Genomic DNA, 21,100 nt, shown 5'->3' with positions numbered 1-21,100 from the left:
AATTTCGTAACTGCCTTTCGTTCATACAACACTGTTTGCTTCTGTTTCGAATTCAGTTACCATTTTTACAGTGTACGCGCAAAATTTTAAAATCAAATTTACTCAATTTGGTGCGGGGGAAAAAAATCGACGGCAAAGCAATCATTTGCGTTTAAAATTGATAAAGGAGGGCGACAAAGGTCGCGAGATTATTTCTTGAATCCGTCCGTGCTGCACATGCAGTTTCCGCTTTTTCAATATAGCCAGGCAAATAAAATACGGCATCACTTTTCATCAAATGCACGTATTTTCCTCTTATGCAAATTAACAGGTATAGTTGAATTTCATACTATTTCAAATAAAAAAAAATAACTTGCCAACCAAAAACTTGTTTTCATCGTAAAGCAAATTGAATAAGCTTCCAAACTTAATTTATAGTTTTTACTTGTAGCAAGCGGATTTTTTTTTATGTAACTTAAACGGAGAGGCAAAACATGAAATTTACGGATGACGAGATAATGATTTAAACAAAACTTACTTATATGAAGTGTAGAAACCAAGTTGTCTGACTGAGAAATTAATTTGCTTCTTTATATCGTATACTCAAATTGATGAAATACAATGATATGAAACAAAAGAGTGGAAAACCGGTTTGCGATCATAATTTACGCTACTCCTGAACAGTCTCAGCGTATCAAAGAAAAAGTTTAACAACAGTTTCAAGTTTTAGTATTTATTGGGAACTTCTCTTTACATTTGATTTATTAACAGGGGATAGCGCGAACGCAGTCCCCCACACTAAAAAATTGCGTACCCGAGTTGCCCACATTTGGGGCAATCGCAGGCTTCAGCCTAACCGGAGTGCAATGGAAAGGCCTCGACCTGGGGAGACCGCCTTTTTGATCACGGTGCTCCCTGTACCAGGTAAGTATGCTTGGATATCTGACATTTGTCCATTTGAGTAAATCAGGAGTAACTTTATAAAGAGGTATTCGAACATATTATAGTCAGCCGATACATCAATTTAAAACATACAATAAAAAAAATCGACTTCGCATCGAGGGCCATTTGCCTCCTTCCACTGATTTCATTGAAACACGTTGGTGTATTAAAGACCGGGACACTTTTTCAGGACGATTTGTTGAAAGGGACCAAATAAAGTAGGATAACTCTGTGGATTAAAAACGTACTACGTACGTTCAGATCGCCATGATGCTTTCACACGGAATATCAATAATTGTTTAAAATTCACTCCTCCGCAATAAAGGAAAAAAAACCAACAAGAACTTTATTGTTTTTCCCTCCTTCGTCGCTTCAATTTCGTAACTGCCTTTCGTTCATACAACACTGTTTGCTTCTGTTTCGAATTCAGTTACCATTTTTACAGTGTACGCGCAAAATTTTAAAATCAAATTTACTCAATTTGGTGCGGGGGAAAAAAATCGACGGCAAAGCAATCATTTGCGTTTAAAATTGATAAAGGAGGGCGACAAAGGTCGCGAGATTATTTCTTGAATCCGTCCGTGCTGCACATGCAGTTTCCGCTTTTTCAATATAGCCAGGCAAATAAAATACGGCATCACTTTTCATCAAATGCACGTATTTTCCTCTTATGCAAATTAACAGGTATAGTTGAATTTCATACTATTTCAAATAAAAAAAAATAACTTGCCAACCAAAAACTTGTTTTCATCGTAAAGCAAATTGAATAAGCTTCCAAACTTAATTTATAGTTTTTACTTGTAGCAAGCGGATTTTTTTTTATGTAACTTAAACGGAGAGGCAAAACATGAAATTTACGGATGACGAGATAATGATTTAAACAAAACTTACTTATATGAAGTGTAGAAACCAAGTTGTCTGACTGAGAAATTAATTTGCTTCTTTATATCGTATACTCAAATTGATGAAATACAATGATATGAAACAAAAGAGTGGAAAACCGGTTTGCGATCATAATTTACGCTACTCCTGAACAGTCTCAGCGTATCAAAGAAAAAGTTTAACAACAGTTTCAAGTTTTAGTATTTATTGGGAACTTCTCTTTACATTTGATTTATTAACAGGGGATAGCGCGAACGCAGTCCCCCACACTAAAAAATTGCGTACCCGAGTTGCCCACATTTGGGGCAATCGCAGGCTTCAGCCTAACCGGAGTGCAATGGAAAGGCCTCGACCTGGGGAGACCGCCTTTTTGATCACGGTGCTCCCTGTACCAGGTAAGTATGCTTGGATATCTGACATTTGTCCATTTGAGTAAATCAGGAGTAACTTTATAAAGAGGTATTCGAACATATTATAGTCAGCCGATACATCAATTTAAAACATACAATAAAAAAAATCGACTTCGCATCGAGGGCCATTTGCCTCCTTCCACTGATTTCATTGAAACACGTTGGTGTATTAAAGACCGGGACACTTTTTCAGGACGATTTGTTGAAAGGGACCAAATAAAGTAGGATAACTCTGTGGATTAAAAACGTACTACGTACGTTCAGATCGCCATGATGCTTTCACACGGAATATCAATAATTGTTTAAAATTCACTCCTCCGCAATAAAGGAAAAAAAACCAACAAGAACTTTATTGTTTTTCCCTCCCTTCGTCGCTTCAATTTCGTAACTGCCTTTCGTTCATACAACACTGTTTGCTTCTGTTTCGAATTCAGTTACCATTTTTACAGTGTACGCGCAAAATTTTAAAATCAAATTTACTCAATTTGGTGCGGGGGAAAAAAATCGACGGCAAAGCAATCATTTGCGTTTAAAATTGATAAAGGAGGGCGACAAAGGTCGCGAGATTATTTCTTGAATCCGTCCGTGCTGCACATGCAGTTTCCGCTTTTTCAATATAGCCAGGCAAATAAAATACGGCATCACTTTTCATCAAATGCACGTATTTTCCTCTTATGCAAATTAACAGGTATAGTTGAATTTCATACTATTTCAAATAAAAAAAAATAACTTGCCAACCAAAAACTTGTTTTCATCGTAAAGCAAATTGAATAAGCTTCCAAACTTAATTTATAGTTTTTACTTGTAGCAAGCGGATTTTTTTTTATGTAACTTAAACGGAGAGGCAAAACATGAAATTTACGGATGACGAGATAATGATTTAAACAAAACTTACTTATATGAAGTGTAGAAACCAAGTTGTCTGACTGAGAAATTAATTTGCTTCTTTATATCGTATACTCAAATTGATGAAATACAATGATATGAAACAAAAGAGTGGAAAACCGGTTTGCGATCATAATTTACGCTACTCCTGAACAGTCTCAGCGTATCAAAGAAAAAGTTTAATTTAGTATTTATTGGGAACTTCTCTTTACATTTGATTTATTAACAGGGGATAGCCGCGAACGCAGTCCCCCACACTAAAAAATTGCGTACCCGAGTTGCCCACATTTGGGGCAATCGCAGGCTTCAGCCTAACCGGAGTGCAATGGAAAGGCCTCGACCTGGGGAGACCGCCTTTTTGATCACGGTGCTCCCTGTACCAGGTAAGTATGCTTGGATATCTGACATTTGTCCATTTGAGTAAATCAGGAGTAACTTTATAAAGAGGTATTCGAACATATTATAGTCAGCCGATACATCAATTTAAAACATACAATAAAAAAAATCGACTTCGCATCGAGGGCCATTTGCCTCCTTCCACTGATTTCATTGAAACACGTTGGTGTATTAAAGACCGGGACACTTTTTCAGGACGATTGTTGAAAGGGACCAAATAAAGTAGGATAACTCTGTGGATTAAAACGTACTACGTACGTTCAGATCGCCATGATGCTTTCACACGGAATATCAATAATTGTTTAAAATTCACTCCTCCGCAATAAAGGAAAAAAAACCAACAAGAACTTTATTGTTTTTCCCTCCTTCGTCGCTTCAATTTTCGTAACTGCCTTTCGTTCATACAACACTGTTTGCTTCTGTTTCGAATTCAGTTACCATTTTTACAGTGTACGCGCAAAATTTTAAAATCAAATTTACTCAATTTGGTGCGGGGGAAAAAAATCGACGGCAAAGCAATCATTTGCGTTTTAAAATTGATAAAGGAGGGCGACAAAGGTCGCGAGATTATTTCTTGAATCCGTCCGTGCTGCACATGCAGTTTCCCGCTTTTTCAATATAGCCAGGCAAATAAAATACGGCATCACTTTTTCATCAAATGCACGTATTTTCCTCTTATGCAAATTAACAGGTATAGTTGAATTTCATACTATTTCAAATAAAAAAAAATAACTTGCCAACCAAAAAACTTGTTTTCATCGTAAAGCAAATTGAATAAGCTTCCAAACTTAATTTATAGTTTTTACTTGTAGCAAGCGGATTTTTTTTTTATGTAACTTAAACGGAGAGGCAAAACATGAAATTTACCGGATGACGAGATAATGATTTAAACAAAACTTACTTATATGAAGTGTAGAAACCAAGTTGTCTGACTGAGAAATTAATTTGCTTCTTTATATCGTATACTCAAATTGATGAAATACAATGATATGAAACAAAAGAGTGGAAAAACCGGTTTGCGATCATAATTTACGCTACTCCTGAACAGTCTCAGCGTATCAAAGAAAAAGTTTAACAACAGTTTCAAGTTTTAGTATTTATTGGGAACTTCTCTTTACATTTGATTTATTAACAGGGGATAGCGCGAACGCAGTCCCCCACACTAAAAAATTGCGTACCCGAGTTGCCCACATTTGGGGCAATCGCAGGCTTCAGCCTAACCGGAGTGCAATGGAAAGGCCTCGACCTGGGGAGACCGCCTTTTTGATCACGGTGCTCCCTGTACCAGGTAAGTATGCTTGGATATCTGACATTTGTCCATTTGAGTAAATCAGGAGTAACTTTATAAAGAGGTATTCGAACATATTATAGTCAGCCGATACATCAATTTAAAACATACAATAAAAAAAATCGACTTCGCATCGAGGGCCATTTGCCTCCTTCCACTGATTTCATTGAAACACGTTGGTGTATTAAAGACCGGGACACTTTTTCAGGACGATTTGTTGAAAGGGACCAAATAAAGTAGGATAACTCTGTGGATTAAAAACGTACTACGTACGTTCAGATCGCCATGATGCTTTCACACGGAATATCAATAATTGTTTAAAATTCACTCCTCCGCAATAAAGGAAAAAAAACCAACAAGAACTTTATTGTTTTTCCCTCCTTCGTCGCTTCAATTTCGTAACTGCCTTTCGTTCATACAACACTGTTTGCTTCTGTTTCGAATTCAGTTACCATTTTTACAGTGTACGCGCAAATTTTAAAATCAAATTTACTCAATTTGGTGCGGGGGAAAAAAATCGACGGCAAAGCAATCATTTGCGTTTAAAATTGATAAAGGAGGGCGACAAAGGTCGCGAGATTATTTCTTGAATCCGTCCGTGCTGCACATGCAGTTTCCGCTTTTTCAATATAGCCAGGCAAATAAAATACGGCATCACTTTTCATCAAATGCACGTATTTTCCTCTTATGCAAATTAACAGGTATAGTTGAATTTCATACTATTTCAAATAAAAAAAAATAACTTGCCAACCAAAAAACTTGTTTTCATCGTAAAGCAAATTGAATAAGCTTCCAAACTTAATTTATAGTTTTTACTTGTAGCAAGCGGATTTTTTTTTATGTAACTTAAACGGAGAGGCAAAACATGAAATTTACGGATGACGAGATAATGATTTAAACAAAACTTACTTATATGAAGTGTAGAAACCAAGTTGTCTGACTGAGAAATTAATTTGCTTCTTTATATCGTATACTCAAATTGATGAAATACAATGATATGAAACAAAAGAGTGGAAAACCGGTTTGCGATCATAATTTACGCTACTCCTGAACAGTCTCAGCGTATCAAAGAAAAAGTTTAACAACAGTTTCAAGTTTTAGTATTTATTGGGAACTTCTCTTTACATTTGATTTATTAACAGGGGATAGCGCGAACGCAGTCCCCCACACTAAAAAATTGCGTACCCCGAGTTGCCCACATTTGGGGCAATCGCAGGCTTCAGCCTAACCGGAGTGCAATGGAAAGGCCTCGACCTGGGGAGACCGCCTTTTTGATCACGGTGCTCCCTGTACCAGGTAAGTATGCTTGGATATCTGACATTTGTCCATTTGAGTAAATCAGGAGTAACTTTATAAAGAGGTATTCGAACATATTATAGTCAGCCGATACATCAATTTAAAACATACAATAAAAAAAATCGACTTCGCATCGAGGGCCATTTGCCTCCTTCCACTGATTTCATTGAAACACGTTGGTGTATTAAAGACCGGGACACTTTTTCAGGACGATTTGTTGAAAGGGACCAAATAAAGTAGGATAACTCTGTGGATTAAAAACGTACTACGTACGTTCAGATCGCCATGATGCTTTCACACGGAATATCAATAATTGTTTAAAATTCACTCCTCCGCAATAAAGGAAAAAAAACCAACAAGAACTTTATTGTTTTTCCCTCCTTCGTCGCTTCAATTTCGTAACTGCCTTTCGTTCATACAACACTGTTTGCTTCTGTTTCGAATTCAGTTACCATTTTTACAGTGTACGCGCAAAATTTTAAAATCAAATTTACTCAATTTGGTGCGGGGGAAAAAAATCGACGGCAAAGCAATCATTTGCGTTTAAAATTGATAAAGGAGGGCGACAAAGGTCGCGAGATTATTTCTTGAATCCGTCCGTGCTGCACATGCAGTTTCCGCTTTTTCAATATAGCCAGGCAAATAAAATACGGCATCACTTTTCATCAAATGCACGTATTTTCCTCTTATGCAAATTAACAGGTATAGTTGAATTTCATACTATTTCAAATAAAAAAAAATAACTTGCCAACCAAAAACTTGTTTTCATCGTAAAGCAAATTGAATAAGCTTCCAAACTTAATTTATAGTTTTTACTTGTAGCAAGCGGATTTTTTTTTATGTAACTTAAACGGAGAGGCAAAACATGAAATTTACGGATGACGAGATAATGATTTAAACAAAACTTACTTATATGAAGTGTAGAAACCAAGTTGTCTGACTGAGAAATTAATTTGCTTCTTTATATCGTATACTCAAATTGATGAAATACAATGATATGAAACAAAAGAGTGGAAAACCGGTTTGCGATCATAATTACGCTACTCCTGAACAGTCTCAGCGTATCAAAGAAAAAGTTTAACAACAGTTTCAAGTTTTAGTATTTATTGGGAACTTCTCTTTTACATTTGATTTATTAACAGGGGATAGCGCGAACGCAGTCCCCCACACTAAAAAATTGCGTACCCGAGTTGCCCACATTTGGGGCAATCGCAGGCTTCAGCCTAACCGGAGTGCAATGGAAAGGCCTCGACCTGGGGAGACCGCCTTTTTGATCACGGTGCTCCCTGTACCAGGTAAGTATGCTTGGATATCTGACATTTGTCCATTTGAGTAAATCAGGAGTAACTTTATAAAGAGGTATTCGAACATATTATAGTCAGCCGATACATCAATTTAAAACATACAATAAAAAAAATCGACTTCGCATCGAGGGCCATTTGCCTCCTTCCACTGATTTCATTGAAACACGTTGGTGTATTAAAGACCGGGACACTTTTTCAGGACGATTTGTTGAAAGGGACCAAATAAAGTAGGATAACTCTGTGGATTAAAAACGTACTACGTACGTTCAGATCGCCATGATGCTTTCACACGGAATATCAATAATTGTTTAAAATTCACTCCTCCGCAATAAAGGAAAAAAAAACCAACAAGAACTTTATTGTTTTTTCCCTCCTTCGTCGCTTCAATTTCGTAACTGCCTTTCGTTCATACAACACTGTTTGCTTCTGTTTCGAATTCAGTTACCATTTTTACAGTGTACGCGCAAAATTTTAAAATCAAATTTACTCAATTTGGTGCGGGGGAAAAAAAATCGACGGCAAAGCAATCATTTGCGTTTAAAATTGATAAAGGAGGGCGACAAAGGTCGCGAGATTATTTCTTGAATCCGTCCGTGCTGCACATGCAGTTTCCGCTTTTTCAATATAGCCAGGCAAATAAAATACGGCATCACTTTTCATCAAATGCACGTATTTTCCTCTTATGCAAATTAACAGGTATAGTTGAATTTCATACTATTTCAAATAAAAAAAAAATAACTTGCCAACCAAAAACTTGTTTTCATCGTAAAGCAAATTGAATAAGCTTCCAAACTTAATTTATAGTTTTTACTTGTAGCAAGCGGATTTTTTTTTATGTAACTTAAACGGAGAGGGCAAAACATGAAATTTACGGATGACGAGATAATGATTTAAACAAAACTTACTTATATGAAGTGTGAAAACCAAGTTGTCTGACTGAGAAATTAATTTGCTTCTTTATATCGTATACTCAAATTGATGAAATACAATGATATGAAACAAAAGAGTGGAAAACCGGTTTGCGATCATAATTTACGCTACTCCTGAACAGTCTCAGCGTATCAAAGAAAAAGTTTAACAACAGTTTCAAGTTTTAGTATTTATTGGGAACTTCTCTTTACATTTGATTTATTAACAGGGGATAGCGCGAACGCAGTCCCCCACACTAAAAAATTGCGTACCCGAGTTGCCCACATTTGGGGCAATCGCAGGCTTCAGCCTAACCGGAGTGCAATGGAAAGGCCTCGACCTGGGGAGACCGCCTTTTTGATCACGGTGCTCCCTGTACCAGGTAAGTATGCTTGGATATCTGACATTTGTCCATTTGAGTAAATCAGGAGTAACTTTATAAAGAGGTATTCGAACATTATTATAGTCAGCCGATACATCAATTTAAAACATACAATAAAAAAAATCGACTTCGCATCGAGGGCCATTTGCCTCCTTCCACTGATTTCATTGAAACACGTTGGTGTATTAAAGACCGGGACACTTTTTCAGGACGATTTGTTGAAAGGGACCAAATAAAGTAGGATAACTCTGTGGATTAAAAACGTACTACGTACGTTCAGATCGCCATGATGCTTTCACACGGAATATCAATAATTGTTTAAAATTCACTCCTCCGCAATAAAGGAAAAAAAACCAACAAGAACTTTATTGTTTTTCCCTCCTTCGTCGCTTCAATTTCGTAACTGCCTTTCGTTCATACAACACTGTTTGCTTCTGTTTCGAATTCAGTTACCATTTTTACAGTGTACGCGCAAAATTTTAAAATCAAATTTACTCAATTTGGTGCGGGGGAAAAAAATCGACGGCAAAGCAATCATTTGCGTTTAAAATTGATAAAGGAGGGCGACAAAGGTCGCGAGATTATTTCTTGAATCCGTCCGTGCTGCACATGCAGTTTCCGCTTTTTCAATATAGCCAGGCAAATAAAATACGGCATCACTTTTCATCAAATGCACGTATTTTCCTCTTATGCAAATTAACAGGTATAGTTGAATTTCATACTATTTCAAATAAAAAAAAATAACTTGCCAACCAAAAACTTGTTTTCATCGTAAAGCAAATTGAATAAGCTTCCAAACTTAATTTATAGTTTTTACTTGTAGCAAGCGGATTTTTTTTTATGTAACTTAAACGGAGAGGCAAAACATGAAATTTACGGATGACGAGATAATGATTTAAACAAAACTTACTTATATGAAGTGTAGAAACCAAGTTGTCTGACTGAGAAATTAATTTGCTTCTTTATATCGTATACTCAAATTGATGAAATACAATGATATGAAACAAAAGAGTGGAAAACCGGTTTGCGATCATAATTTACGCTACTCCTGAACAGTCTCAGCGTATCAAAGAAAAAGTTTAACAACAGTTTCAAGTTTTAGTATTTATTGGGAACTTCTCTTTACATTTGATTTATTAACAGGGGATAGCGCGAACGCAGTCCCCCACACTAAAAAATTGCGTACCCGAGTTGCCCACATTTGGGGCAATCGCAGGCTTCAGCCTAACCGGAGTGCAATGGAAAGGCCTCGACCTGGGGAGACCGCCTTTTTGATCACGGTGCTCCCTGTACCAGGTAAGTATGCTTGGATATCTGACATTTGTCCATTTGAGTAAATCAGGAGAAACTTTATAAAGAGGTATTCGAACATATTATAGTCAGCCGATACATCAATTTAAAACATACAATAAAAAAAATCGACTTCGCATCGAGGGCCATTTGCCTCCTTCCACTGATTTCATTGAAACACGTTGGTGTATTAAAGACCGGGACACTTTTTCAGGACGATTTGTTGAAAGGGACCAAATAAAGTAGGATAACTCTGTGGATTAAAAACGTACTACGTACGTTCAGATCGCCATGATGCTTTCACACGGAATATCAATAATTGTTTAAAATTCACTCCTCCGCAATAAAGGAAAAAAAAACCAACAAGAACTTTATTGTTTTTCCCTCCTTCGTCGCTTCAATTTCGTAACTGCCTTTCGTTCATACAACACTGTTTGCTTCTGTTTCGAATTCAGTTACCATTTTTACAGTGTACGCGCAAAATTTTAAAATCAAATTTACTCAATTTGGTGCGGGGGAAAAAAATCGACGGCAAAGCAATCATTTGCGTTTAAAATTGATAAAGGAGGGCGACAAAGGTCGCGAGATTATTTCTTGAATCCGTCCGTGCTGCACATGCAGTTTCCGCTTTTTCAATATAGCCAGGCAAATAAAATACGGCATCACTTTTCATCAAATGCACGTATTTTCCTCTTATGCAAATTAACAGGTATAGTTGAATTTCATACTATTTCAAATAAAAAAAAATAACTTGCCAACCAAAAAACTTGTTTTCATCGTAAAGCAAATTGAATAAGCTTCCAAACTTAATTTATAGTTTTTACTTGTAGCAAGCGGATTTTTTTTTATGTAACTTAAACGGAGAGGCAAAACATGAAATTTACGGATGACGAGATAATGATTTAAACAAAACTTACTTATATGAAGTGTAGAAACCAAGTTGTCTGACTGAGAAATTAATTTGCTTCTTTATATCGTATACTCAAATTGATGAAATACAATGATATGAAACAAAAGAGTGGAAAACCGGTTTGCGATCATAATTTACGCTACTCCTGAACAGTCTCAGCGTATCAAAGAAAAAGTTTAACAACAGTTTCAAGTTTTAGTATTTATTGGGAACTTGTTTAGATATATCAGGATTACTATCTAAATCTTGTATAGCGCGACGCAGTCCCCACCTAAAACATTGCGTACCCTGTGTGCCCACATTGGGGCAATCGCAGGCTTCAGGCCTAACCGGAGTGCAATGGAAAGGCCTCGACCTGGGGAGACCGCCTTTTGATCACGGTGCTCCCTGTACCAGGTAAGTATGCTTGGATATCTGACATTTGTCCCATTTGAGTAATCAGGAGTAACTTTATAAAGAGGTATTCGAACATATATAGTCAGCCGATACATCAATTTAAAACATACAATAAAAAAAATCGACTTCGCATCGAGGGCCATTTGCCTCCTTCCACTGATTTCATTGAAACACGTTGGTGTATTAAAGACCGGGACACTTTTTCAGGACGATTTGTTGAAAGGGACCAAATAAAGTAGGATAACTCTGTGGATACAAACGTACTACGTACGTTCAGATCGCCATGATGCTTTCACACGGAATATCAATAATTGTTTAAAATTCACTCCTCCGCAATAAAGGAAAAAAAACCACCAAGAACTTTATTGTTTTTCCCTCCTTCGTCGCTTCAATTTCGTAACTGCCTTTCGTTCATACAACACTGTTTGCTTCTGTTTCGAATTCAGTTACCATTTTTACAGTGTACGCGCAAAATTTTCAAATCAAATTTACTCAATTTGGTGCGGGGGAAAAAAATCGACGGCAAAGCAATCATTTGCGTTTAAAATTGATAAAGGAGGGCGACAAAGTCGCCGAGATTATTTCTTGAATCCGTCCGTGCTGCACATGCAGTTTCCGCTTTTTCAATATCGCCAGGCAAATAAAATCCGGCATCACTTTTCATCAAATGCACGTATTTTCCTCTTATGCAAATTAACAGGTATAGTTGAATTTCATACTATTTCAAATAAAAAAAAATAACTTGCCAACCAAAACTGTTTTCATCGTAAAGCAAATTGAATAAGCTTCCAAACTTAATTTATAGTTTTTACTTGTAGCAAGCGGATTTTTTTTATGTAACTTAAACGGAGAGGCAAAACATGAAATTTACGGATGACGAGATAATGATTTAAACAAAACTTACTTATATGAAGTGTAGAAACCAAGTTGTCTGACTGAGAATTAATTTGCTTCTTTATATCGTATACTCAAATTGATGAAATACAATGATATGAAACAAAAGAGTGGAAAACCGGTTTGCGATCATAATTTACGCTACTCCTGAACAGTCTCAGCGTATCAAAGAAAAAGTTTAACAACAGTTTCAAGTTTTAGTATTTATTGGGAACTTCTCTTTACATTTGATTTATTAACAGGGGATAGCGCGAACGCAGTCCCCCACACTAAAAAATTGCGTACCCGAGTTGCCCACATTTGGGGCAATCGCAGGCTTCAGCCTAACCGGAGTGCAATGGAAAGGCCTCGACCTGGGGAGACCGCCTTTTTGATCACGGTGCTCCCTGTACCAGGTAAGTATGCTTGGATATCTGACATTTGTCCATTTGAGTAAATCAGGAGTAACTTTATAAAGAGGTATTCGAACATATTATAGTCAGCCGATACATCAATTTAAAACATACAATAAAAAAAATCGACTTCGCATCGAGGGCCATTTGCCTCCTTCCACTGATTTCATTGAAACACGTTGGTGTATTAAAGACCGGGACACTTTTTCAGGACGATTTGTTGAAAGGGACCAAATAAAGTAGGATAACTCTGTGGATTAAAAACGTACTACGTACGTTCAGATCGCCATGATGCTTTCACACGGAATATCAATAATTGTTTAAAATTCACTCCTCCGCAATAAAGGAAAAAAAAACCAACAAGAACTTTATTGTTTTTCCCTCCTTCGTCGCTTCAATTTCGTAACTGCCTTTCGTTCATACAACACTGTTTGCTTCTGTTTCGAATTCAGTTACCATTTTTACAGTGTACGCGCAAAATTTTAAAATCAAATTTACTCAATTTGGTGCGGGGGAAAAAAATCGACGGCAAAGCAATCATTTGCGTTTAAAATTGATAAAGGAGGGCGACAAAGGTCGCGAGATTATTTCTTGAATCCGTCCGTGCTGCACATGCAGTTTCCGCTTTTTCAATATAGCCAGGCAAATAAAATACGGCATCACTTTTCATCAAATGCACGTATTTTCCTCTTATGCAAATTAACAGGTATAGTTGAATTTCATACTATTTCAAATAAAAAAAAATAACTTGCCAACCAAAAACTTGTTTTCATCGTAAAGCAAATTGAATAAGCTTCCAAACTTAATTTATAGTTTTTACTTGTAGCAAGCGGATTTTTTTTTATGTAACTTAAACGGAGAGGCAAAACATGAAATTATACGGATGACGAGATAATGATTTAAACAAAACTTACTTATATGAAGTGTAGAAACCAAGTTGTCTGACTGAGAAATTAATTTGCTTCTTTATATCGTATACTCAAATTGATGAAATACAATGATATGAAACAAAAGAGTGGAAAACCGGTTTGCGATCATAATTTACGCTACTCCTGAACAGTCTCAGCGTATCAAAGAAAAAGTTTAACAACAGTTTCAAGTTTTAGTATTTATTGGGAACTTCTCTTTACATTTGATTTATTAACAGGGGATAGCGCGAACGCAGTCCCCCACACTAAAAAATTGCGTACCCGAGTTGCCCACATTTGGGGCAATCGCAGGCTTCAGCCTAACCGGAGTGCAATGGAAAGGCCTCGACCTGGGGAGACCGCCTTTTTGATCACGGTGCTCCCTGTACCAGGTAAGTATGCTTGGATATCTGACATTTGTCCATTTGAGTAAATCAGGAGTAACTTTATAAAGAGGTATTCGAACATATTATAGTCAGCCGATACATCAATTTAAAACATACAATAAAAAAAATCGACTTCGCATCGAGGGCCATTTGCCTCCTTCCACTGATTTCATTGAAACACGTTGGTGTATTAAAGACCGGGACACTTTTTCAGGACGATTTGTTGAAAGGGACCAAATAAAGTAGGATAACTCTGTGGATTAAAAACGTACTACGTACGTTCAGATCGCCATGATGCTTTCACACGGAATATCAATAATTGTTTAAAATTCACTCCTCCGCAATAAAGGAAAAAAAACCAACAAGAACTTTATTGTTTTTCCCTCCTTCGTCGCTTCAATTTCGTAACTGCCTTTCGTTCATACAACACTGTTTGCTTCTGTTTCGAATTCAGTTACCATTTTTACAGTGTACGCGCAAAATTTAAAATCAAATTTACTCAATTTGGTGCGGGGGAAAAAAATCGACGGCAAAGCAATCATTTGCGTTTAAAATTGATAAAGGAGGGCGACAAAGGTCGCGAGATTATTTCTTGAATCCGTCCGTGCTGCACATGCAGTTTCCGCTTTTTCAATATAGCCAGGCAAATAAAATACGGCATCACTTTTCATCAAATGCACGTATTTTCCTCTTATGCAAATTAACAGGTATAGTTGAATTTCATACTATTTCAAATAAAAAAAAATAACTTGCCAACCAAAAACTTGTTTTCATCGTAAAGCAAATTGAATAAGCTTCCAAACTTAATTTATAGTTTTTACTTGTAGCAAGCGGATTTTTTTTTATGTAACTTAAACGGAGAGGCAAAACATGAAATTTACGGATGACGAGATAATGATTTAAACAAAACTTACTTATATGAAGTGTAGAAACCAAGTTGTCTGACTGAGAAATTAATTTGCTTCTTTATATCGTATACTCAAATTGATGAAATACAATGATATGAAACAAAAGAGTGGAAAACCGGTTTGCGATCATAATTTACGCTACTCCTGAACAGTCTCAGCGTATCAAAGAAAAGTTTAACAACAGTTTCAAGTTTTAGTATTTATTGGGAACTTCTCTTTACATTTGATTTATTAACAGGGGATAGCGCGAACGCAGTCCCCCACACTAAAAAATTGCGTACCCGAGTTGCCCACATTTGGGGCAATCGCAGGCTTCAGCCTAACCGGAGTGCAATGGAAAGGCCTCGACCTGGGGAGACCGCCTTTTTGATCACGGTGCTCCCTGTACCAGGTAAGTATGCTTGGATATCTGACATTTGTCCATTTGAGTAAATCAGGAGTAACTTTATAAAGAGGTATTCGAACATATTATAGTCAGCCGATACATCAATTTAAAACATACAATAAAAAAAATCGACTTCGCATCGAGGGCCATTTGCCTCCTTCCACTGATTTCATTGAAACACGTTGGTGTATTAAAGACCGGGACACTTTTTCAGGACGATTTGTTGAAAGGGACCAAATAAAGTAGGATAACTCTGTGGATTAAAAACGTACTACGTACGTTCAGATCGCCATGATGCTTTCACACGGAATATCAATAATTGTTTAAAATTCACTCCTCCGCAATAAAGGAAAAAAAACCAACAAGAACTTTATTGTTTTTCCCTCCTTCGTCGCTTCAATTTCGTAACTGCCTTTCGTTCATACAACACTGTTTGCTTCTGTTTCGAATTCAGTTACCATTTTTACAGTGTACGCGCAAAATTTTAAAATCAAATTTACTCAATTTGGTGCGGGGGAAAAAAATCGACGGCAAAGCAATCATTTGCGTTTAAAATTGATAAAGGAGGGCGACAAAGGTCGCGAGATTATTTCTTGAATCCGTCCGTGCTGCACATGCAGTTTCCGCTTTTTCAATATAGCCAGGCAAATAAAATACGGCATCACTTTTCATCAAATGCACGTATTTTCCTCTTATGCAAATTAACAGGTATAGTTGAATTTCATACTATTTCAAATAAAAAAAAATAACTTGCCAACCAAAAACTTGTTTTCATCGTAAAGCAAATTGAATAAGCTTCCAAACTTAATTTATAGTTTTTACTTGTAGCAAGCGGATTTTTTTTTATGTAACTTAAACGGAGAGGCAAACATGAAATTTACGGATGACGAGATAATGATTTAAACAAAACTTACTTATATGAAGTGTAGAAACCAAGTTGTCTGACTGAGAAATTAATTTGCTTCTTTATATCGTATACTCAAATTGATGAAATACAATGATATGAAACAAAAGAGTGGAAAACCGGTTTGCGATCATAATTTACGCTACTCCTGAACAGTCTCAGCGTATCAAAGAAAAAGTTTAACAACAGTTTCAAGTTTTAGTATTTATTGGGAACTTCTCTTTACATTTGATTTATTAACAGGGATAGCGCGAACGCAGTCCCCCACACTAAAAAATTGCGTACCCGAGTTGCCCACATTTGGGGCAATCGCAGGCTTCAGCCTAACGGAGTGCAATGGAAAGGCCTCGACCTGGGGAGACCGCCTTTTTGATCACGGTGCTCCCTGTACCAGGTAAGTATGCTTGGATATCTGACATTTGTCCATTTGAGTAAATCAGGAGTAACTTTATAAAGAGGTATTCGAACATATTATAGTCAGCCGATACATCAATTTAAAACATACAATAAAAAAATCGACTTCGCATCGAGGGCCATTTGCCTCCTTCCACTGATTTCATTGAAACACGTTGGTGTATTAAAGACCGGGACACTTTTTCAGGACGATTTGTTGAAAGGGACCAAATAAAGTAGGATAACTCTGTGGATTAAAAACGTACTACGTACGTTCAGATCGCCATGATGCTTTCACACGGAATATCAATAATTGTTTAAAATTCACCTCCTCCGCAATAAAGGAAAAAAAAACCAACAAGAACTTTATTGTTTTTCCCTCCTTCGTCGCTGTCAATTTCGTAACTGCCTTTCGTTCATACAACACTGTTTGCTTCTGTTTCGAATTCAGTTACCATTTTTACAGTGTACGCGCAAAATTTTAAAATCAAATTTACTCAATTTGGTGCGGGGGAAAAAAATCGACGGCAAAGCAATCATTTGCGTTTAAAATTGATAAAGGAGGGCGACAAAGGTCGCGAGATTATTTCTTGAATCCGTCCGTGCTGCACATGCAGTTTCCGCTTTTTCAATATAGCCAGGCAAATAAAATACGGCATCACTTTTCATCAAATGCACGTATTTTCCTCTTATGCAAATTAACAGGTATAGTTGAATTTCATACTATTTCAAATAAAAAAAAATAACTTGCCAACCAAAAACTTGTTTTCATCGTAAAGCAAATTGAATAAGCTTCCAAACTTAATTTATAGTTTTACTTGTAGCAAGCGGATTTTTTTTTATGTAACTTAAACGGAGAGGCAAAACATGAAATTTACGGATGACGAGATAATGATTAAACAAAACTTACTTATATGAAGTGTAGAAACCAAGTTGTCTGACTGAGAAATTAATTTGCTTCTTTATATCGTATACTCAAATTGATGAAATACAATGATATGAAACAAAAGAGTGGAAAACCGGTTTGCGATCATAATTTACGCTACTCCTGAACAGTCTCAGCGTATCAAAGAAAAAGTTTAACAACAGTTTCAAGTTTTAGTATTTATTGGGAACTTCTCTTTACATTTGATTTATTAACAGGGGATAGCGCGAACGCAGTCCCCCACACTAAAAAATTGCGTACCCGAGTTGCCCACATTTGGGGCAATCGCAGGCTTCAGCCTAACCGGAGTGCAATGGAAAGGCCTCGACCTGGGGAGACCGCCTTTTTGATCACGGTGCTCCCTGTACCAGGTAAGTATGCTTGGATATCTGACATTTGTCCATTTGAGTAAATCAGGAGTAACTTTATAAAGAGGTATTCGAACATATTATAGTCAGCCGATACATCAATTTAAACATACAATAAAAAAAATCGACTTCGCATCGAGGGCCATTTGCCTCCTTCCACTGATTTCATTGAAACACGTTGGTGTATTAAAGACCGGACACTTTTTCAGGACGATTTGTTGAAAGGGACCAAATAAAGTAGGATAACTCTGTGGATTAAAAACGTACTACGTACGTTCAGATCGCCATGATGCTTTCACACGGAATATCAATAATTGTTTAAAATTCACTCCTCCGCAATAAAGGAAAAAAAACCAACAAGAACTTTATTGTTTTTCCCTCCTTCGTCGCTTCAATTTCGTAACTGCCTTTCGTTCATACAAACACTGTTTGCTTCTGTTTCGAATTCAGTTACCATTTTTACAGTGTACGCGCAAATTTTAAAATCAAATTTACTCAATTTGGTGCGGGGGAAAAAAATCGACGGCAAAGCAATCATTTGCGTTTAAAATTGATAAAGGAGGGCGACAAAGGTCGCGAGATTATTTCTTGAATCCGTCCGTGCTGCACATGCAGTTTCCGCTTTTTCAATATAGCCAGGCAAATAAAATACGGCATCACTTTTCATCAAATGCACGTATTTTCCTCTTATGCAAATTAACAGGTATAGTTGAATTTCATACTATTTCAAATAAAAAAAAATAACTTGCCAACCAAAAACTTGTTTTCATCGTAAAGCAAATTGAATAAGCTTCCAAACTTAATTTATAGTTTTTACTTGTAGCAAGCGGATTTTTTTTTATGTAACTTAAACGGAGAGGCAAAACATGAAATTTACGGATGACGAGATAATGATTTAAACAAAACTTACTTATATGAAGTGTAGAAACCAAGTTGTCTGACTGAGAAATTAATTTGCTTCTTTATATCGTATACTCAAATTGATGAAATACAATGATATGAAACAAAAGAGTGGAAAACCGGTTTGCGATCATAATTTACGCTACTCCTGAACAGTCTCAGCGTATCAAAGAAAAAGTTTAACAACAGTTTCAAGTTTTAGTATTTATTGGGAACTTCTCTTTACATTTGATTTATTAACAGGGGATAGCGCGAACGCAGTCCCCCACACTAAAAAATTGCGTACCCGAGTTGCCCACATTTGGGGCAATCGCAGGCTTCAGCCTAACCGGAGTGCAATGGAAAGGCCTCGACCTGGGGAGACCGCCTTTTTGATCACGGTGCTCCCTGTACCAGGTAAGTATGCTTGGATATCTGACATTTGTCCATTTGAGTAAATCAGGAGTAACTTTATAAAGAGGTATTCGAACATATTATAGTCAGCCGATACATCAATTTAAAACATACAATAAAAAAAATCGACTTCGCATCGAGGGCCATTTGCCTCCTTCCACTGATTTCATTGAAACACGTTGGTGTATTAAAGACCGGGACACTTTTCAGGACGATTTGTTGAAAGGGACCAAATAAAGTAGGATAACTCTGTGGATTAAAAACGTACTACGTACGTTCAGATCGCCATGATGCTTTCACACGGAATATCAATAATTGTTTAAAATTCACTCCTCCGCAATAAAGGAAAAAAAACCAACAAGAACTTTATTGTTTTCCCTCCTTCGTCGCTTCAATTTCGTAACTGCCTTTCGTTCATACAACACTGTTTGCTTCTGTTTCGAATTCAGTTACCATTTTTACAGTGTACGCGCAAAATTTTAAAATCAAATTTACTCAATTTGGTGCGGGGGAAAAAAATCGACGGCAAAGCAATCATTTGCGTTTAAAATTGATAAGGAGGGCGACAAAGGTCGCGAGATTATTTCTTGAATCCGTCCGTGCTGCACATGCAGTTTCCGCTTTTTCAATATAGCCAGGCAAATAAAATACGGCATCACTTTTCATCAAATGCACGTATTTTCCTCTTATGCAAATTAACAGGTATAGTTGAATTTCATACTATTTCAAATAAAAAAAATAACTTGCCAACCAAAAACTTGTTTTCATCGTAAAGCAAATTGAATAAGCTTCCAACTTAATTTATAGTTTTTACTTGTAGCAAGCGGATTTTTTTTTATGTAACTTAAACGGAGAGGCAAAACATGAAATTTACGGATGACGAGATAATGATTTAAACAAAACTTACTTATATGAAGTGTAGAAACCAAGTTGTCTGACTGAGAAATTAATTTGCTTCTTTATATCGTATACTCAAATTGATGAAATACAATGATATGAAACAAAAGAGTGGAAAACCGGTTTGCGATCATAATTTACGCTACTCCTGAACAGTCTCAGCGTATCAAAGAAAAAGTTTAACAACAGTTTCAAGTTTTAGTATTTATTGGGAACTTCTCTTTACATTTGATTTATTAACAGGGGATAGCGCGAACGCAGTCCCCCACACTAAAAAATTGCGTACCCGAGTTGCCCACATTTGGGGCAATCGCAGGCTTCAGCCTAACCGGAGTGCAATGGAAAGGCCTCGACCTGGGGAGACCGCCTTTTTGATCACGGTGCTCCCTGTACCAGGTAAGTATGCTTGGATATCTGACATTTGTCCATTTGAGTAAATCAGGAGTAACTTTATAAAGAGGTATTCGAACATATTATAGTCAGCCGATACATCAATTTAAAACATACAATAAAAAAAATCGACTTCGCATCGAGGGCCATTTGCCTCCTTCCACTGATTTCATTGAAACACGTTGGTGTATTAAAGACCGGGACACTTTTTCAGGACGATTTGTTGAAAGGGACCAAATAAAGTAGGATAACTCTGTGGATTAAAAACGTACTACGTACGTTCAGATCGCCATGATGCTTTCACACGGAATATCAATAATTGTTTAAAATTCACTCCTCCGCAATAAAGGAAAAAAAACCAACAAGAACTTTATTGTTTTTCCCTCCTTCGTCGCTTCAATTCGTAACTGCCTTTCGTTCATACAACACTGTTTGCTTCTGTTTCGAATTCAGTTACCATTTTTACAGTGTACGCGCAAAATTTTAAAATCAAATTTACTCAATTTGGTGCGGGGAAAAAAATCGACGGCAAAGCAATCATTTGCGTTTAAAATTGATAAAGGAGGGCGACAAAGGTCGCGAGATTATTTCTTGAATCCGTCCGTGCTGCACATGCAGTTTCCGCTTTTTCAATATAGCCAGGCAAATAAAATACGGCATCACTTTTCATCAAATGCACGTATTTTCCTCTTATGCAAATTAACAGGTATAGTTGAATTTCATACTATTTCAAATAAAAAAAAAATAACTTGCCAACCAAAAACTTGTTTCATCGTAAAGCAAATTGA

At 36.7% G+C, this 21,100-nt stretch overlaps 16 non-coding genes across 16 annotated transcripts; all 16 read right to left on the bottom strand.

The window, feature by feature from the left end:
• Positions 1 to 747: 747 nt before the first annotated feature.
• Positions 748 to 911, bottom strand: LOC134698312 (U1 spliceosomal RNA). Its single transcript, XR_010103278.1, has one exon. It is a non-coding gene; the product is annotated as a U1 spliceosomal RNA (small nuclear RNA).
• Positions 912 to 2,042: 1,131 nt separating this feature from the next.
• On the bottom strand, positions 2,043 to 2,206 carry LOC134698311 (U1 spliceosomal RNA). Its single transcript, XR_010103277.1, has one exon. It is a non-coding gene; the product is annotated as a U1 spliceosomal RNA (small nuclear RNA).
• Positions 2,207 to 3,324: 1,118 nt separating this feature from the next.
• Positions 3,325 to 3,489, bottom strand: LOC134698466 (U1 spliceosomal RNA). The gene has a single exon (XR_010103423.1). It is a non-coding gene; the product is annotated as a U1 spliceosomal RNA (small nuclear RNA).
• Positions 3,490 to 4,626: 1,137 nt separating this feature from the next.
• LOC134698309 (U1 spliceosomal RNA) lies at positions 4,627 to 4,790 on the bottom strand. Its single transcript, XR_010103275.1, has one exon. It is a non-coding gene; the product is annotated as a U1 spliceosomal RNA (small nuclear RNA).
• Positions 4,791 to 5,921: 1,131 nt separating this feature from the next.
• On the bottom strand, positions 5,922 to 6,086 carry LOC134698456 (U1 spliceosomal RNA). The gene has a single exon (XR_010103413.1). It is a non-coding gene; the product is annotated as a U1 spliceosomal RNA (small nuclear RNA).
• Positions 6,087 to 7,217: 1,131 nt separating this feature from the next.
• LOC134698308 (U1 spliceosomal RNA) lies at positions 7,218 to 7,381 on the bottom strand. The gene has a single exon (XR_010103274.1). It is a non-coding gene; the product is annotated as a U1 spliceosomal RNA (small nuclear RNA).
• A 1,136-nt stretch (positions 7,382 to 8,517) lies between these two features.
• On the bottom strand, positions 8,518 to 8,681 carry LOC134698307 (U1 spliceosomal RNA). Its single transcript, XR_010103273.1, has one exon. It is a non-coding gene; the product is annotated as a U1 spliceosomal RNA (small nuclear RNA).
• A 1,132-nt stretch (positions 8,682 to 9,813) lies between these two features.
• Positions 9,814 to 9,977, bottom strand: LOC134698306 (U1 spliceosomal RNA). Its single transcript, XR_010103272.1, has one exon. It is a non-coding gene; the product is annotated as a U1 spliceosomal RNA (small nuclear RNA).
• Positions 9,978 to 11,118: 1,141 nt separating this feature from the next.
• Positions 11,119 to 11,277, bottom strand: LOC134698471 (U1 spliceosomal RNA). The gene has a single exon (XR_010103428.1). It is a non-coding gene; the product is annotated as a U1 spliceosomal RNA (small nuclear RNA).
• Positions 11,278 to 12,402: 1,125 nt separating this feature from the next.
• LOC134698305 (U1 spliceosomal RNA) lies at positions 12,403 to 12,566 on the bottom strand. Its single transcript, XR_010103271.1, has one exon. It is a non-coding gene; the product is annotated as a U1 spliceosomal RNA (small nuclear RNA).
• Positions 12,567 to 13,699: 1,133 nt separating this feature from the next.
• On the bottom strand, positions 13,700 to 13,863 carry LOC134698304 (U1 spliceosomal RNA). The gene has a single exon (XR_010103270.1). It is a non-coding gene; the product is annotated as a U1 spliceosomal RNA (small nuclear RNA).
• Positions 13,864 to 14,992: 1,129 nt separating this feature from the next.
• On the bottom strand, positions 14,993 to 15,156 carry LOC134698303 (U1 spliceosomal RNA). Its single transcript, XR_010103269.1, has one exon. It is a non-coding gene; the product is annotated as a U1 spliceosomal RNA (small nuclear RNA).
• Positions 15,157 to 16,285: 1,129 nt separating this feature from the next.
• Positions 16,286 to 16,448, bottom strand: LOC134698468 (U1 spliceosomal RNA). The gene has a single exon (XR_010103425.1). It is a non-coding gene; the product is annotated as a U1 spliceosomal RNA (small nuclear RNA).
• A 1,131-nt stretch (positions 16,449 to 17,579) lies between these two features.
• Positions 17,580 to 17,743, bottom strand: LOC134698302 (U1 spliceosomal RNA). The gene has a single exon (XR_010103268.1). It is a non-coding gene; the product is annotated as a U1 spliceosomal RNA (small nuclear RNA).
• A 1,129-nt stretch (positions 17,744 to 18,872) lies between these two features.
• Positions 18,873 to 19,036, bottom strand: LOC134698301 (U1 spliceosomal RNA). The gene has a single exon (XR_010103267.1). It is a non-coding gene; the product is annotated as a U1 spliceosomal RNA (small nuclear RNA).
• Positions 19,037 to 20,162: 1,126 nt separating this feature from the next.
• On the bottom strand, positions 20,163 to 20,326 carry LOC134698300 (U1 spliceosomal RNA). Its single transcript, XR_010103266.1, has one exon. It is a non-coding gene; the product is annotated as a U1 spliceosomal RNA (small nuclear RNA).
• Positions 20,327 to 21,100: the final 774 nt, after the last annotated feature.

Source organism: Mytilus trossulus, chromosome 14 (genome assembly GCF_036588685.1).
Source record: "Mytilus trossulus isolate FHL-02 chromosome 14, PNRI_Mtr1.1.1.hap1, whole genome shotgun sequence".
NCBI lineage: Eukaryota > Metazoa > Mollusca > Bivalvia > Mytilida > Mytilidae > Mytilus > Mytilus trossulus.
The sequence above is the reverse complement of the archived record's forward strand: the minus strand, read 5'-3'. Positions and strand labels throughout refer to the sequence as shown.